This window comes from Cupressus sempervirens, chromosome 7 (assembly GCF_028749045.1).
Source record: "Cupressus sempervirens isolate cs-2001-9-10 chromosome 7, ASM2874904v1, whole genome shotgun sequence".
Lineage (NCBI taxonomy): Eukaryota > Viridiplantae > Streptophyta > Pinopsida > Cupressales > Cupressaceae > Cupressus > Cupressus sempervirens.
In genome coordinates this window covers 471,776,566-471,791,673 of record NC_143124.1, presented here as the reverse complement: position 1 = coordinate 471,791,673, position 15,108 = coordinate 471,776,566, and positions in this window count along the sequence as shown.

Sequence of the window (15,108 nt, the reverse complement as noted above, 5' to 3'; positions counted from 1 at the left end):
TAAAATTATATGAAAATAAACTTATTTCCATTTGAACTATGACTATGTTATAGATAATATATATAGCTAGAATGATCAAAAAAACAAATTGACTTTAGACCTATATTTTCTCTTTTATAATTATTCAAATTTCAACTCACATGAAATCGATAGTTTTCATCTCCCACCATATTTTTCACAAAAAATATATTCTAATCAGAAGAAAAATTATACATCCTCAAAGAGGATTCTCTCCTCTAGAATGTCATATTATTTTTAATTTTTTTTTATATGATTTAATATTTTTTTTCTTTCTCAAAGTCAACATCTTTTCGAGTTTTAAAATAAGTACTTGTAGAAATTTTTAATTACAATATACTATATCTAATTAAAACACTATGAACTCTATATGAGAATATTCTTGACTTTGAGCTCTATAAAATGGTGTTTATATGTTACTAAAAAAGTATCATAAAAAATAGTAAGAGTTACTGAAATGTGAGTTTTCTGAAATAATTTTATTTCTTTAGTAATTGGATAAAAACTAGTATAAAACATGCATTTAAGACATTTCCAATTAAGTGTGAGACCACATATAACTTAGCTTGAATGAAATTATCTAGATCATATGTTTGCACAAAATTAAGTTTTGGATAGAAATACTCAAATTTTGTCATTCTGATAAGTTAGCTTGAAAGGTGACACAGTTTTGTACTTTTACCCTGGTACATCTAGAAAATCCTAGATATAAATAAATACTCTATTAAGATATCTAGGACTTAAGATAATATGTTATCCAATTTAAGGATTTAGCCTTCAGATCTTGCTAAAGATCCTATCCGCACTATTAAGGGATTTAACTTGTTGTAACTATTAGGGAACACCAAGTGGAATGACCTAATAAATAGCACCAATGCTAACTTGAACAAATCCAATTAAGCTCAATCACTACTACACTTTCATAATCACTTAGCTTCTAAATTGAATACTCCTAAAACAATTTTTTTCTCTATTGTACACACGATCTCTATACTCTATACTTCTTCTTAATGCATAAAGTGTTATTAATACATTCCATCAATTGGAGTTTTCCACCACCTCAACACTTTGTATGGAATTGAAATTCCCTCCTTAGAAGTCCCCCAAATAGTAGAAATCATGGTCTAGCTCGCACCAACATCACAATCTAGAATCCAATATTGATTTGACAACAAGAGTCAAAATATACCACACTCTTATATGTTCATGCATCCCTTCATGATTTATCAATCGGATTGACCAATAAGAATCATACCTAACACTCCATGTCATTGTGAACACATCATGACATATTCTTCAATTGTCACTCAAACCCACTATCTGATCTACCTTCACCGAACAAGAATCTAACTATTTGTTCATCACTATTCTTCACTTCCTTATTATGAGAACATCAATCTAATAACTCAAGTCGATCAATCACCAATCTTTTATAGGTTTCAAAAATAACTAAATAACACCAAAAGGATCCAATATCTCCAAACACAACACTTGAATCCATTCTCATAGAGTAAATGAATCAAATCTTCTTTTCTGTTCTCATTCCTATTCTTATACCATGAACCAATTTCTTGGCTTCACCAAATTGACTTTAACTTGCACCAAACTTACCATGAACATGTGTCATTATAGAGATAGCATGATAAACACCTTTAGAAACTATGTGCATGACTACACACCATAATCCACAACATAAATCTAACTTCACCTATTCTATCATGACTTAGTACATCAAGAACACATCTAATCAAGAACACATGAATTTTTGGAAAGAATGATCTGGCCTTAATCCAATTGACCTTGTTGCAATACCAAAATCTTGTATCTAGTAATGACAACACCATACCATTAATGATCTCCCCATCATCTTCATCAAATGCCAACAATTTGTGTGCTAACACTTGACTAGGCTTTATTAAATTTCATATTGTGCATTAGTTCTACTATGGGCACACATACTTGGGCATTAAGACAATTATAATATGCACTACATAATGTAGCCCTACACACCATATAATGTAGGTTTACACACTACAATACCAAGAAAACCACTAAAATATTATAGGCTACACACTAAAAGAGGAACACACAGTAAAAACCTAGCAAATCACACATAAAAATAGAAAAATTTGAAGGAAAAGATAGAAAAATAAACATAAATAAAACTGATTTCATTTCTTTTCTCCCTTGTTGAAATACATTACATTAAGCCTCTTTTTATAGAGGTATAACTCTCTAGAAGATAGACCAAACATATTACACATGCGATAATATATTATGTTATAATATATTATAATATGACATATAATTAAATATGTAGCGGCTGAGATGACTCATTGTCTCCTATTTATTATAGATGACTAGATTGTGGGTTGGATGGTGCTGGATGGCTAAGTTGGGCCGCTGAAAGGGGTTGTTGGATAGAAATTAATTCTTCCAACACTCCCCCTTAATTTCTGTCATTAACAAATTTGGCATTAGTAATACCCAATTTCTCTCACAGATATTCAAAGTTACTCTTTGATAATGCCTTAGTGAAAATATTTGCTATTTGATCTTCAAATTTGCAAAACTTTAGGTAGATTTCTCCATTGTTGACCAATTTTTTGATGAAGTGGTACCTTGTATCAATATGTTTTCTTCTCTTATGAAATAAATGATTTTTAGATAATACTATTGTTGATTTGTTATCACAAAGAATTGGTGTTGGTTCCTCCTGATGATGGTGAAGATCAAACAAAATTTGACGCATCCATACTACTTGAAATGCTATGGAGATGGCAGCTACATATTCTGCTTCAACTAATGAAATAGTCATTATAGGCTGCTTCTTTGATGCCCATGATATGGCTCCTGGTCCAAGGTGAAAGATATATCTGGAAGTTTTCTTTCTGTCATCAATACTAGCTACAAAATCATTGTCAGCATAACCAATCAAACCAAAATTGTTAGCTTTGGAATATAGGATTCCATATCCTATTGTTCCTACAATATATCTCAATATCCTTTTTCCAACTTGCCAGTGAGAATTTTGTGGTGACTCAATGAACCTTGACATCAAACTGACACTATACATGATGTCTAGCCTTGTAGCTGTCATATACATTAAACTTCCAACAAGTCTTTTAAACATAGTTGGATCAACTTCTGATCCCTGCTCTTCCTTGTTAAGTTTTGTTCCTGTTGCAATTGGAGTTGACATTGGATTGCAATTCATCATTTTAAATCTCTTCAAAACACCCTTTATATACTTGGATTGAAAAATGAAGATACCTTTGTCACATTGAATAACTTTAATACCTAAGAAATATCTCATCAATCCCAAATCTGTCATTTCAAATTCTTTCATCATTTCTAACTTGAGAACTTGTCTATTGATAGATTTCCAATGAATATCGAGTCATCAACATACAAACATTGAATCAAAATCTAACCTTCCTTATTAGTCTTGACATATAATGTTGGCTCATTCTTACTTCTATCGAATTGATTGCTTATCATGTATGTATCAATCCGCTTATACCAAGCCCTAGAAGCTTGTTTCAAACCATAAAGTGCCTTGTTTAGTTTATATACCTTGTTTTCTTGCCCACAAACCTCATAATTAGGTGGTTGTTTAACATATACCTCTTCATCAAGAAAACCATTCAAAAAAAATGATTTTACATCCATTTGATACACTTTCCAATCATTTTGTGTAGCTATTGCTAAAATAGTTTGAACTATGTCAAGTCTAGTAACTGGAGGAAATGTCTCATTATAATCAACTCCATATTGTTGTGAAAAACCTTTGGCAACTAGTCTTGCCTTATGCTTAACAATTTCACCTTTTGCATCAAATTTAGTTTTGTAGACCCATTTGACTCCTATACATTCTTTTCCTTTAGGTAAATCCATTAATTCCCATGTGTTATTTCTTTCAATAGAGTCAATTTCTTCATCCATTGCCTTGATCCATTTATCTTCTTTAATTGCTTCATCAAAATACAATGGATCAGAAGAAAATAAAGAAAAATTTGAGTAAATGTCTACATTCTCTTCTTCTTGATCATATATCTCTCTTAAGCTTCTTGTCTTCTTACCCTTGTAACTTGGTGTTGAGAATGTAGAATCTAATTTATCACTTACATTCAAACTTGGTGGTGAGGCTCCTTGCACAAAGTTCCTTGGTGAAGTATTGGGTGTTGATTGAGTCCCTTATTCCTTTAATTCATCATCACTTTGTAATATTCATGCTTCTCTTGTGACTTGTTTATTATCATTTTCATGCCATCAATCTTCTTCTTCAAATTTAACATCCCTGTTAATGATCAATTTCTTTGAAATAGGGTTATACAATCTATAAGCCTTTGATTCTTCACTATAACCAATAAAGATGCATTTTTCACTTTTATCATCCATTTTCCTTCTCAATTTAGATGGCACCAATGAATAAGCAACACATCCAAAAACTCTAAAATGGGATACATTATGTTTCTTACCATTCCACGCTTCTTGTGGAATTGTGTACTTAACACTCTTTGTAGGACTCCTGTTCAAGATGAATACAACACATGCTACTGCTTCTGCCGAAAACTCATTGGATAGATTTTTGGCCTTCAACACACTCCTTACCATTTCCATTATGGTTCTATTCTTCCTCTTTTCTACACCATTTTTTTGTGGTGTATAACTTGTGGTAAATTGCTTCTTAATTTCATGAAATCTACAAAATTCTAGAAACTTGTTAGAACTAAATTCACCACCTCTATCAGATTGTAATATTTTGATGTAGAGTCCACTTTTTTTTTCAACCAAAGTTTTAAACTCGTTGAATTTTTCAAAGGCTTCACTCTTTTGTTTGAGAAAGTATATCCAAGTCTTCCTACTAAAATCATCAATAAATGTTAGGAAATATACACTTCCTCCTAAAGGTGGAGTTTGCATAGGTCCACATATATTAGTGTGAACTAATTCCAATGGTGCTCTTGCTCTATATGAACCTCCTACTGGGAAGCTTTCTCTATGTTGTTTTTCCAATATACAACTTTCACATGAACTTGGTGGTTTCAATATCTGAGGCAATCCTTTCACCATATTTTTCTTTTGTAACAAGCTCAAAGGATCAAAATGAAGATGACCATACCTCAAATACCATAGCCATGACTAATCTGAGTATATTGTCTTGAAACTAACTTCTTTTCCTCCTTGAATACAATTACTCTGGAGGGGAAACATTCAATTTTGTGTCATGTTGAACCTTGCAATTAACCTACCACCAAGATTTCTATCCAAAATTGTGCAAACATCATTATCAAAAGAAACTTTGTAACCCTTTTGTACTAGTTGATCAACACTCATTAGATTGTGTTTTAATCTAGGTACAAAATACACATCAGGAATATATCTTTTTCCTCTATTTTTTGTCAAGACATTTATAACACATTTTCCCATTACAAAGACTTTAATGTCATTTCCTAGCTTTACTTCAGATTTTACAGAATCATCCAAGCTAGCAAACAAATCTTTATTTCCAGTCATATGGTTACTACATCCACTATCTTTATTTCCAGTTGTAAATAAACTTCCTGAATTGTTATCAGATACATCTGAGTAATTAGCACCATTCTTTTCAATCTCCTCTTTTTTCTTTCTACATTCACTTGCAATATGACCAAATCTCTTACAATAATGACTTTGAATTTGAGATTTATCAAACATTGATGATGGGTGTTTGAATGAACTTCTGCTACATCTTCGGTTTGAAATTTGAATAGATTGATTTGTTCTTTCTTCTTGATTTGGACTTCCACATCCATCTATGCTTCTACCTCTTCCTCTTCCTCTATAGTTTGATCTTCCTCTTCCTTTGCCAAAAGATACCTATGATCTAAAAGCATTCTCCAAAGAAGAATTGTTATTTCTATTCATTCTTGATTCATGAAATAAAAGTGAACCCATTAACTCATCAATAGACAGTATTGTCAAATCCTTAGATTCTTCAATGGAAACAACAATGGCATCAAATTCTCTAGGAAAACTACGAAGTATCTTTTCAACAACTTTTTGATTTGTCAAATCATCATATGATCTAATTTGATTAACCACATTCATTACTTGATTTAGAAATTGATCACCTAAGTCTGAATCCTTCATACACAAATTTTCAAAATCACGCCTTAAAGTTTACAATTTAGCAATCTTATGTTTTGATGTCCTTTGATATGTTGTTTCTAAAATATCTCATGCAATTTTATACTTTTTAGTTGCACAAACCTTAGGGAAAATTGATTCATCTAAAGATTGTTGAATTAAAAACAATGCTTTAGGATCCTTTTTTCTGTTATCTTGTAATTTATCTTTTTCAGTTTGTGATAATGCAAACTCTTCTTGTGGTTCATTAAAACCTTTTTCAATAAGATCCCATATGCCTTGAGAACAAAATAATGGTTTCATTTTTATAGCCCAAAATTTATAATTTTTACCAGAAAATATTGGAATTTGTGGTTGAGGTAGACTACTTGTTGAAGCCATATTAATACTCATAGTTACAATTGCACTCGACAATTTTAAACTTTTCTTTATAAAGCAAATCCACCAAACAAGTCTAAGCCAATGACGTATGGCTTAAACAAATAACAGTATAATACTTATTTTCCCCTTTTAACAATTTTTTTTCTCATTAGACTTCACATTGAGAAATTAGCTCATACATTCTTCAAACATTAATTGGCATCTTTTCTTCTCTCAATCTTTGTAGCCACTAATCTCCAACTTTAGAAGCTGATGATCTGCAACAAAGAAAACATTAGAAGCTCCATTCACTGTCATAGTAGTTATACATATCAACAAATAATTTTTGTCCTTCTAGGCCCAACTCTTCATGCTCTCATACCAATTTGAAGGCAAAGATAGACAAATAAACAGAAATAAAACTGATTTCATTGCCTTTCTCCCTTGTTGAAATACATTACATTAAGCCTCTTTTCATAGAGGTATGAGAACTCTCTAGAAGATAGACCAAACATATTACACATGCTATAATATATTCTAATATTACATATAATTAAATATGTAATGGCTGAGCGATTGAGATGGATCATTGTCTCCTATTTATTATGGATGGCTAGATTGTCGGCTGGACGGTGCTGGACAGCTAAGTTGGGCTGCCGACAGGGGTCGTTGGACAGAAATTAATTCTTCCAACAAAATCTAGCTACAAATTCATAAAATTAGAATGTGAATATGGTTTTGATGACTCAACAAAGGTGTATAATTAGAAAAAATTCTAAAATTGATGTCCATACTCAAACCCATGCTCTTGAATCGACACCGCCATCACAAATTCATTAAAGAAAATAAAGAAAGTATAGCATGTGATTCAAATCCATATCCGTGATTTACTCGGTCCCCAAGAATACGCGTTCAAGTCATATATCAAACAAAAAGACCTATAAATTCTTATCAAATTGTGAAGCTGTGAAAGAGATTGGTTTTGTTCCTCATCAAATTTCATTTTGATCAGTCAGACTCAGTCTAAGAAAATTTTTTGTTGACTTTTCAATAATTTTGTTGATTACGAGCAATTGACGTTCAATCACCGGCGAAGACTCTGACTTGGCTGACTTATGTAATGTTTGTTTTGCTCTCTACAATTATAGACTAACATTTATGTCTTTGGGCCTAGAAGATTTTCCTGCATGGCTTCGTGAAAAGGAAACAAGGATTTCTATGCTCTGGCTCTACTCACTGTCGTTTCATTCTACACAATCTATGTAGGTGAGCTTCATTCTTATTGGGAAGAAATCAGAATTTCCATCTTCTTTAAATGTTAAAATTCACATTAATGTAGCAGACAAAGTTACATTTTGAGGGAATATGAAAGCCTTAGAAATATTTTATAGTAGATAGTCTGATGAATTTTGGATGAGCTTGAAATATGAAGCTCCAAAAGTTGATAGTTAAATTAATATTTTTAGATTTAGATGATAGCTGAATAAAAAATTATTCATTGTCAGCAGTCTAATTTTCGAATTGCCAAATCTCATAAATTAGACAGGAAAATTTTCAACTTCACCCACAATATAAGCCCTATGCAAATTTAAAAATTAGGGACTCCTAATATAATGGGATACTGGATTTCTTGTGACATGGAGGAGGTGAATCTTTAAGGATATATCCTACCTAGAAATTATGGAGGTTGAAGATTGGCCTAATTGAGCTCTGAACTATTGGCCAAGAACCAACCATTTAAATACTAGGTTTTATTTTCTTGGCCATCCCAGTTGAAATGTCAAACCTTTTAGAAGAAATGATTATGTTGTAATTGTCACCGATGTTTAAGGCATTCTTTTCCCATAGATAATGTAACATATATTATCTTTGTTCTTACTAGGCAATCAATATTCAGATATTTGGGTTGGAGAAAGGAAGCTTATGTTGGGAAAGATGGGATAAATTTGGTTCGGACATTTGTTCGGTAGATGGGTACTATTGTGGATTTTTTTTTCTAAGAATATTGGAAGCGGCAGTAGCAATGAAGTTGGGCACACCGATATCCTTTCTCTATGAGATTCTCAATGGATGTTGAGGACAAGAATTATGTGGGTTTTGAAACAAACTCCTTTGATAGAAAGATGATAAGGAAAGGGAAAGGAGTATGCGTTTGGATTCAAATTTGATACAAAAAGCTATAGATGCTATGAATTAGGAATTAGAGCCAAAGATGTAGATATAAGTTAATTTGTGCCACTAATTTTGTGTAGTTACAAGAGGAAAAGGGCACAAGGACTATTGGAACTTACTAATACATAATACATAATTCCTCTTTTACATAATGATAGATTGGTTTGGGTAGTGTGAAGAAAGAAGGGAAAACAGGGCTTTAGATTTCATGGCGATGGATGAGGCAGGGGTTCCCTCAATGGGATTGGTTGCAGTTTCGATCAATGAAGCTTGTATTGGGCTTTAATCACTGATAGACAGCTCTAGCTACCCGGATAATGGCCCATTGGATATTTTCACAATTGCCCTAGTGTGCTTTTGTAGTCCTTTTCTTGTTGTGCTATATTACCTGACTACTATCAGGTTTTTTATTAGATTAACAGGTAAATTGGGATCCTATTTCTATTACATGGTCTGTCAGAGACTGTAGAAAACAAAATTCTTTAAAATGGAGAGTACAGGGGAAAAAAAATATAGCTATAACGAAATCATTTACAACACAAAGAAATTCCTTGAGAACTTAACAAATTTCCCTATATTTTAGCATTAATGGTTTACAAAAATAATGATCTGTTAATAAAACCTCACACATTAACTATAAAAATTCAATTGAATTAAACTTAGAAAATTTGTACTAAAAGTAGATTCTATGGATCTCATGTTGATAAATCTTCTACTAGTTAGACAAATCTTTTCTTTCTTTATGTCCAGCAAGTGCTGAGAAGATAGGAGTATGCTATGGAATCAATCTAATCAAGCATGTTTTGTCCAATGTAGGAACACCAAAGAGACCTAGAAGGAAAATTGAGACATATTTTTTCACTTTTTAATTAGAATCAAAAGACAGGATGAGAAGCACCATTTTGGCCTGTTTGAAACCAATAAAACTCCTATCTCATGAAGCATGTTCTCTCCAATGGAGGAACACCAAAGAGACCTGGAAGGACAATTGAGACATATATTTATTCAATTTTCATCGAGAATCAAAAGATAGGGAGTGAGGAGGAGCGTCATTTTGGTTTGTTTGAAACCAATAAAACTCATGTCTATCCTCTATTTAGCTTACCTAAAAGTAGCAGGAGTTTAAAAGTAGCGTATATATATCTAATAGTAGTGTAGAAAAATACTTTTCTTAACTTAAATTGTCACAAGAACCTCCAAAAACATAGTAAAACAAGGCAATTCGAGAGCACAATTTACTAAATTAATTTAACATAAAAATCTAAATTTCTATTAAAAAATTCATTACACAATCTAACTCCAATTTGCAATGGAGGAAGGATTTTTTAAAAATGTTTTAATAGGTAGTCAATATTAAATTAACATATTTATTTAAAAGGACTTTGTGATATTTCAATATTTTTAATATTAATACATCAATTTTATTTCTTATTACTAACATTTTCTTTTGAAATTCAAATTGTTACTAATGAATATTTTTGAAATGAATGATCTAAGTTTTCGCAATAGTTTCCTAAAATTGAGGTTTATCTAGTTAAGAATAGATTTTCTTTTTATCAAATAACATAATCATGTGCATTTACAAGTATAAAATAAAAATGAATGTTTTTTATACTTATCAAAATTTAGATATAGAGTTGTAAAGAAAAGACAAATATTTTAAGCTTAAGAAAAAAATTTAAACATTATACAGACAATCTCATGGTTAACTAGAACTACATAGAACACTTTTTAAAGGAAGTAAGATACCTAGAAAAAGTAATGACAATACAAAAGGCTCTCAAGTCATCTATCAAAGGAAAGAGATACAAAATCTTCTTCAAACTTTGGGTTAAGGACTTGGAAGAGAAATTATCTGATGAGTCCTCTATGAGTTTGATCCATATAAGGAGAAAATGATAGAGATATGAACAAATTTCAATTCAATAGCAATTATGGGATGTGATATATGTAATTGTTGGAGTTAATGTTCCAATAGTAGTAAATAAATAATTGTTGCATATGTGGTAAATGTTATTTGAGTTGCTAGCAATATAAGTTTAGTTTAGGTGTGAGTCAAAGACTTTTAATTTGAATTGATATCTAATTGTAGATGTGTTTGAGTTAGGTGTGCATAAGTTTCAATTAGCTTTCAAGTTTATGTTTGTGTTGTCAATCATGAAGTAGTTTGTTGTCAATCTAACTAGTAGTCATTTAAGAATGTTGATGGGTCAAGATATTGCATAAATATGCATCTATTATTCAATAATAATAGGCTTCATTTAAAAAAAAATATTAAACAACAATTTTGATGGCTCCCACTCAAGCTGCTCACGTTGCTCCTGCTCATGATTTTCAAAATGCAGATGGTCCCACCCACTATCCTCTTGTTGCTATTGCAATTGCTCACCATTCTCATGTTGCTTCTCGTGAGAGGTTCTCTGCCCCTTATGATGCATCTCCTAGTGATTTCTTTGGGTTGCCTCAGATAATCTCCTCTGGGTCTCAGGTTGCTGTGGGGAGGTCTGTGATCTATTCTGTAGATGTGGTTTCTTTTGAGGTAGGCCTCAGTGGTCCTACTTCAGCTAGGAGAGGGTGAATCCATCCTTCAGTTGTGTTTGTCTCTATAAGTAGCCCCATTGTGATTAATCTAGATTTAGAAACTATTGCTGAGATTACAAAATATGTGGACAATTGGTCATCTTCTACTACTATTTTTTGTTTTAGGGGTTCTTGGTCCTCTCTTCTAGATTTACATGTTTGGGTTTCCAAACTTTGGGAGCCAATCATAACTGATACAGTTCAGATTTACCCTATGGTAAGGGTTTTTTTTTATTGTGAAATTTGCAAACATTGTAGATAGAAAAACCATTTTGTGTAGTTGTTTCTCTTAGGAGGAGAGGTTCTCCCTTGATGGCCAAACCTTGGTATTAGAGATTTGATCTAGCTACTAGATCCTTTAATAAGATACCTTTATGGGTAAGATTGTTGAATCTTCCCCTTCACTTTTGGCTAGATCCAGTCTTGGAGGCTATGGGGGAGGCCAATGGGGATTTTTAGATGGTTGATTCAGAGTCTTCTGATGTGTTTAAGATGATGTATACTCACATTCTTGTGGAGATTAATGCTTCTAAGGGTCTCCCTGAATAGATTACTTTGGCTTCTCCAAATAGTTCTTGGACCCAAAATCTTGATTATGAGATTATTCCTTTTAGGTGTAGGAAATGTCATAAGGCTGGCCATCTCATTGTGCGGTGTTCCTCTGATAAGGTTAGATTGAAGAAATCACCTTCTTAGTGGTTAGGGGTTTTGGACCATCACTATTCAGTTCTAAAAGTTTCCAAGGAAGGGGGGGTGAGTGCACCAAGATGGTGTACAAAAAGGGGGCAATAATTGGACACCTTTTTTCTGAAATCCGATAAACCTAAACTTGGACGAGACATATGAGGGTCATCCACTAAAAATGATAGTTAGTGTAAAACATATAAATTGTAATACTTTGAATCTACTTTCTAAACTACTAGAGTTTTTATGAAATGGATAAGATTAGGTGGGTCAAACCCTACACACACAAAAAATAGTTTCTAGTTTGTATAGAAAACATAACATAGTTTTTTTCGTGTGTAGCACAAAAGACCAAGTTATATTTAGTATCTTGCATATCCCTTTCATAGGATGATAGTTAAGAGGAATATCTAGAAGTTTTATAATTTTTGTAATTTTATGATCAATATTTTTTAAATTATGAATTATTGAAGTGACTACATTCTAAAATTTTGGTACCTGCTCATAAGCTAAGCATAACTTGCATCAAAATAATTGAAAATGAAAACTTTTTTTAAAAAGTGTATAGAATCAAGTGTAGAAAAGTAATATATATAATTTATTTTGAATTTAGTTAAGTATATAAAAAGTTATTAAAAAAATGGTAGATATATGCCTGTGAGGAATGTCAAAGCATTGGTAAAAGTAATTAAACTATACAATGTTACTATTGTCCAAAAAAAAGAAATATTAATATGGTTAGAAAGCTAAGAAGATGTGTAAGATTGTGGTGGTAATTTTAGAGATAACCACTTCACCATTAGAAAACCTAATGAAGAAAAATATGAGAATTCATCTTAGAAGATGAAAAAACATCTAAAGGAAGAGAAATGGAGGGAAAACAATCTCCCAAGCCTTTGGGTCATTTTCCTAGGCTATCACCAAGCCATAACCTGATCGGGTTATGAAATAGAAAATGCATTCAAAACTATTACTACTTCACAATGTTAGATTAAGGGAGGGAGTGAGGGGGGGAGAGAGAGATCAGGTTATGTATTCTAATAAAAAGTGTCTATCATATCTTTGTCTCCATCTCATCCTCTCTCTACATCATTCCCTCTCTCTCATTTTTTCTCTTTATCCTATCCCCATTTCTTTTTCTCTTATTCCCTTCTCTCTCATTCTTTATATTGTATCCCCTAATCTCTCTCTTCGTCCTCTCTCTCTCTCCTATCCCCCCTCCCTCTTTCTCATATCCCCTTCTCTCTCTCACTCACTCTTTCTATCTTTTCCCCAAACCTCACTCTCACCCTCTCTCTTCGTATCTCTCTCTCATGCAAACACACACATTTATATCCTCTCTCTCTCTCTCACACACACACACACACACACACACACACACATTACCTTCTCTCTCACTCTTTCTATCATATCCTCTAATTCTTCTATCCATCCCATCCTCTCTCTCTCTCTCTCTAATTCTCTCTTTGTCCTATCCCCCTCCCCCCCCATCCCATCCTCTCTCTCTCTCTCTCTCTCTCTCTCTCTCTCTAATTCTCTCTTTGTCTTATCCCCCTCCCTCTCTCCATCCCATCCTCTCTCTCTCTCTCATTCTCTCTTTTTCCTATCCCCCGCTCTCTCTCTCTCCATCCCATCCTCTCTCTCTCTCTCTCCCTCCCTCCTATCCCCCCTCTCTTGAACTATATCCCCTTCTCTCCCTCTCTCTCATTCTCTCCATCTCTCTCACTCTTTCTATCATATCCCCTAATCTCTCTCTCTCTCTCTCTCTCAAATTCTCTCTTTGTCCTATCCCCCCTCTCTTTCTATTATCCCCTTCTTTCCCTCTCTCTCTCATTCTTTCTATCTCTCTCACTCTTTTTGTCATATCCTCTTCCTTCTCTCTCTCTCTCTCTCTCTCTCTCTCTCTCTCTCTCACACACACACACACACACACACACACACATCCTCTATCTCTTTCTCCTATCCCCTAATCTCTCTCTCTCTCTCTCTCTCTCTCTCTCTCTCTCTCTCTCTCTCTCTCTCTCTCTCTCTCTCTCTCTCTCTCTCTCTCTCTCTCTCCATCACATCCGCCCTCTCTCTCTCTCTCACAAATTCTCTCTTTGTCCTATCCCCCTTCTCTTTCTATTATCCCCTTCTTTCCCTCTCTCTCATTCTTTCTATCTCTCTCACTCTTTCTATCATATCCCCTTCTCTCTCTCTCTCTCTCTCTCACACACACACACATCCCCTGTCTCTTTCTCCTATCCCCTAATCTCTCGCTCTCTCTCTCTCTCTCTCTCTCTCTCTCTCTCTCTCTCTCTCATATCCCCTCTCTCTCTTTCTTCTATCCCCTAACCCTCCCTCCCTCTCTCTCTCTCTCTCACTCAACCCCTTCTCCCTCTCACTCTTTCTATCACATCCTCTAATTCTTCTATCCATCCCATCCTCTCTTTTTCTCTCTCTCACATTCTCTCTTTGTCTTATCCCCTCTCTCTCTCATAGTCTTTGTCCTATCCCCCTTCTCTTTCTACTATCTCCTTCTCTCCCTCTCTCTCTCTCTCTCTCTCTCTATTTGTCCTAACCCTCCTCTTTTTTTTTAATCCTCTTCTCTCCCTCTCTCTCATTCTCTCCATCTCTCTCACTCTTTCTCTCATATCCCCTAATATCTCTCTTTCTCATATCCTCTCTCTCTCTCTCTCTCTCTCATATCCCTTAATATCCCTCTCTCTCTCAATCTCTCTCATATCCTCTAATACTTCTCCCCATCCCATCCTCTTTCTCTGTCTCTCTCATCCCCTAATTCTTCTGTCCATCCCATCCTCTCTCTCTCTCTCTCTCTCTCTCACACACACACACACACACACACACACACACACATTCTCTCTTTGTCTTATCTCCTTCCTCTCTTTCTCCTATCCCCTTCTCTCCCTCTTTCTCATTATCTCACTTTCTCTCTCACTCTTTCTATCATATCCTCTAATTTACCATAATCTCTCTCTCTCTCTCTCTCACACACACACACACACACACACACACACACACACACACACACACACACACACACACACACACACACACACACACACACACACACACTCCCATTCACTCTCCATCTCTCTTATTCAATCTCCCTCTTCATATCTACTTCTATCTCTTTATCCTATCCTCACCCTCTCTCTCTCT